The sequence below is a fragment of the Callorhinchus milii genome, unplaced genomic scaffold (assembly GCF_018977255.1).
Source record: "Callorhinchus milii isolate IMCB2004 unplaced genomic scaffold, IMCB_Cmil_1.0 Scaffold3, whole genome shotgun sequence".
NCBI lineage: Eukaryota > Metazoa > Chordata > Chondrichthyes > Chimaeriformes > Callorhinchidae > Callorhinchus > Callorhinchus milii.
In genome coordinates this window covers 91247752-91252787 of record NW_024704744.1, presented here as the reverse complement: position 1 = coordinate 91252787, position 5036 = coordinate 91247752, and positions in this window count along the sequence as shown.

Genomic DNA, 5036 nt, shown 5'->3' with positions numbered 1-5036 from the left:
CAGAGAGACTGTTAAATGGAGTTTCAGTGGTTGGCGGGAGATGTGAAGCAGGCCGGAGCTCGCTGAGTGGTGGGTGTGGACAGGTTGGTAGGGGTTATTGTCCTTCAGTACAATAATTATTATATGATATGAAGCAATCTTCTACTCTGGTATCATAAGGTGTGGCAAATAATTTAAGGTATGCTAAATTCTTGGATGGGATTGTAAATATTTATTATGATTTGGGCAGGGCGAAACATTGGGCAATTTTCCTTACTCCTTACACACACTTCTGTTTATAATAATAATAATCCTTGCATTTGATATAGCGCTTTTCACGTCTTCTAGACGTCCCAAAGCGCTTCACAGAATATACTGTGAAGTGAATTGACTGTATATTTGTGGGCGAACGCAGCAGTCAATTGCGCACAGCAATGTCCCACAAACAGTCGTAGATTGAAAATGACCAATTTATTATTGTTTAGTTTTTTTTGGAGGGATTTTTATTAGGCTCTGTGTGGAGTAAGGAAACTTGCCCAAGGTTTCGCCCTGTCTGGAATTGAACTCCGGTCTCTCGCTTGCAAAGCGAGTGCTCTAACCACTGAGCTACAGGACTCAGGAACTCGGTTGTTAGTTGATTGGTGGATCCCTTTTCTGGGATTAATAATCCCTTCAAAAAAAATAATTTGGTCACTCAATCTACAACTGTTTGTGGGACACTGCTGTGCGCAATTGCCACATTTCATCCACAAAATTACATTTGTATAGCGCCTTTCACGTTGGGTGGACTCCCAACATACAGTCAATTCATTTTACAGTATATTCTGTGAAGAGCTTTGAGACATCTCGAAGACGTGATGAGCCGCTATATCAAATGCAAGGATTATTATTATAACATTTAAGGATGATGATAAATGGGAGCTCCCCATTATAAAGATTTAGCAGAAAAGATCACGTTTTCGCTAGCGGCATGTGATTTGAACCCAATGTCAACAAACCCAGTTATTTTGGCATCTCATAGGCAGTATTATGATTATAGCTCCACACATAATTCTCATTTTCATTAGTGTAACCGGACTTCCAGATGTTGCGATTCCAGGTGTGCTCAGTATTATCTTAACATAATCTAATGTTGGAATTGAGCCCTACAGCTCTCAGTATTAACTTTACAAGTTAAATGGCATGAATAGTTAAATGAAATGATTCCATTATATTTCTGACCCTGATGGTGATAAATCACTAATATAGCATTTGGCCTCATGCAGCAATTCATATGTCCCTTACACAGCAGTTAATCCTAACGTCTCTGCTCCCTTTTGAAGAGTCTCGTTTCATTTATTATTATAATAATCCTTGCATTTGATATGGTGCCTTATCATGTCTTTGAGACGTCTCAAAGTGCTTTACGGAATATACTGTAAAATGAATTTACTGTATATTTTTGTGGGAGAAACGCAGCAACCAATTGCACACAGCAGCATCCTCAAACAGTCGTGGATTGAGTGAACAAATTATCATCACTATTTTTTCGAAGGGATTATTACCCCTGGAAAAGCGAACTGACAATCAACTAACAACCAGGTTCCTACTTACTGCTAGATAAACAGAGGTGTGTGTAGTAAGCAAACTTGTCCAACGTTTCGCCCTGCCCGGGAATCGAACCTGTGTCCTCTCACTTGCGAGGCGAGTGCTCTAACCACTGAGTTACAGGACTCCACTTTTGTGTTCGACTTATGCTCAAATTGCTTTTGAACCTGAAATAAAAACATAAGAGTTTACTCGATGAAAGAAGACCATCTAATTCGCCTTCTACCATCCTGGCAGTTGCTTGACAGGTCATGATCCAAACTATATACTGTATCCCCAGATATTATTTTCCAGCAGAAATTATCCAATTTGTTCTTGAAACAAACAACATTTTCTGCTTCCACCGTATCCCTAGGGAACCTGTTCCATAAGCTTACTACTCGCTCACTGACCCCCTTTCAATCGCAGGCCATGTCCTCTGGTTCCACTGATAACAGTTCCTTGATGCTCCAAGTCCTTGAGAGAGGAATGTCTTGCAGTGGGTGCCTCTTTCTAAGCCATTACTGTATTTTGTTTATGCAGCTTGGAACATTTGGTCTAATTGTCAATTAAGTGTTGTACCAGATGGATCTGGACATGTGTCTTTCTCTGCGTCCTCTTAAGAGCCTCACTTATCCTGCAGAGAGGAATTTGCTTGACAGTTCAGTGATCAGGCTGAAGGCTTTACATTGATCACTTTCTCATTCACCCTATACAACACTTAACGTTTTACAGATTTCCAAGTACTGTATTTCATTCTGCACTAATAATAAAAAAAGCAATATGTCAGCATTTCTCCTAAAATGTTTCTAAACCTTTGCAAGTTTATTTGAGCTAGGTTCCCTTCACACAGTACCTTTAAAAGAATCCTGTAGCTCAGTGGTTAGAGCACTCGCCTTGCAAGTGAGAGACTTGGGTTCAATTCCCAGCAGGGAGAAACGTTGGGAAACCTTACTCCACACGCCTTTGTTTACCTTAGCAGTAAGTAGGAACCTGGTTGTTAGTCGATTGGCAGATCGCTTTTCCCGGGGTAATAATTCCTTAAAAATTAAAAAAAAGTAACAAAATTGGTCACTCAATTCATGACTGTTTGTGGGACGCTGCTGTGAGCAATTGGCTGCTGCGTTTCAACCACAAAATATACAGTCAATTCACTTTACAGTCTATTCTGTAAAGTGCTTCGAGATGTCTTGAAGATGTGATAAGGCGCTATATCAAATGCAAGGATTATTATTAGTAGAAAACCAAATATTTGTCACATAGTGATGAGAAATGTACCCAGAATTGTTTTGTGCCTCCTCTAAATTTTTTCCATTAAGAATTTTGCATAAACCTTTAAACCTGGGAATGTATTGGTATAGATCATGACTCCTGCTGTGCAAAGTAAGGATAATAATAATAATCTTTGCATTTGATATAGTGCCTTATCACATCTTCAAGATGTCTCAAAGCCCTTCGGAATATACTGTAAATTGAATTGACTGTAATTGAGTGTGTAATTGTGTACTGACCTTGTAGGGGTTGAGTCCTAATCTGGTTGCTGGAGGAATGCCTAGTCGGAAAACTCCACCTCATCCTCAAACTGTTTTTATTATACATCAATTCTTCTACGTCTGTGCTGGTCTAGTGTTCTTCTCTTCCTCCCTTTGTGCACGCCACTACTATTAATATTTGCATGAATTGCATGAAGTTAAAGCCGCTGCATGTTAAGTTGGATTGTCTTTTGAAATATTCAGAATAGCTCGGCCACAAGGTTCTGGGTTTGAAGATGAGGCTGCTCATCCTTCACTCTTCCAAAATCAGTGTGGAGTCCTGTAGCTTAGTGTTCTGCCAATCAACTAACAACCGGGTTCCTACTTACTGCTAGATAAACAAAGGCGTGTGGAGTAAGGAAACTTGCCCAATATTTCTCAAACCCAGGTCATCTCTCTTGTGAGGCAAGTGCTCTGACCACTGAGCTACGGAATCAGTGCTTGCAAGTGCTATCGGAATCTGACATTAAGGTGAATATTTGACAGCCAAGCATAATATTATTAATAAAAGACAAATTGCAACAAGGAATACAGCTACACACAGAGGACAGCGAGCACATTGAGAAATCAGTATATTGCAGAACACAACTATACAAATCACACAATGAGAAATACAGCTGTATACAGAACACTGCAGAGCACAATATTTATGGAAGTTTGGGGTTGGTGTTTAATTGCTCTGGGATGCTACCCTGCGTGGAGTCCTGTAGCTCAGTGATTAGAGCACTCGCCTTGTGAGCAAGAGACCTGGGTTCAATTCCAGGCAGGGTGAAACCTTGGGCAAGTTTCCTTATTCCAAATGCCTAATAATAATCCCAACAAAACAATAATAAATTGGTCATTTTCAATCCACAACTGTTTGTGGGACATTGCTGTGCACAATTGGCTGCCGTGTTTCGCTCACAAATATACAGTCAATTCACTTTACAATATATTCTGTGAAACGCTTTGAGACGTCTAGAAGACATGAAAAGCGCTATACCAAATGCAAGGATTATTATTGTGTAAATGCAAGTTTTATTTTGGTGGTGAGTTTGGGTCAGAACCAACCCAGAACTACTTTATGCTTCTAGTTTGTCAGCTAAAATCTCCTCTGGAACCTTCTTCCACAAACGTTACCTCGCTTCTGTGCACCTACTTCCACATCCACACCTCTTCTGCCTTTAAACTCCATGTAAATATACAGTATATCTCCTGGACATACTTTTGGTCAATATCTTTCCTTACTCCACACACCTCTGGTTACCTGGCAAGAAGTAGGAACCCGGTTGTTAATCGATTGATGGATCACTATTCCGGGAGCACTAATCCCTTCAAAAAATAATAATAATGATTTGGTCACTCGATCCATGACTATTTGTGGGACGCAGACGTCCTCTTATGTGAAATGTACAACCCAAAGTTTATGTAAAAAAAAACATTTTTCGTACTTAAAATCTTGTGTGGAAGCTCTCCAAGACGGTGTTTACTCTTAGCAATGTAGAGATTTGTGTGCCTTCGTGTAGAGATCAAAATGCTTTCCTTTAGGAGAGCAGGGTATTGTAATTATGTGTTTGTTTCCCTTTGTGTGTATGTGTGTTTGGGCTTTGTTTATTTGTTATGTAAGAAAATTGAAAAAAGATCAGTGGAGAAGAGCCAACAGAATTAATATTTTCTCTGTGGAAAAAAAAGATATTTCAGGCATAATTATTCCTGTAATGGATTTACTGTTGAGACTGGATTATTTTCACTACAGCAACAACAAAAACTTGCATTTGTATAGCGCTATTCATGCAGCGTAGGATCCCACAGCGTTTGACAGTGACGGAGCATGACGCCGAGCCAGTGGAAGGGGGAGTTGACTGTGTCGGAGTTAAAAAATTGCTAAACCATCCAGCCCTGGGAGGGAGGGAGTCATTGCCCAAAAACCTTCTAGAGGTCCAAGGTAAAAGATGCAGAGTTCCAAGCGGACTCATGAGG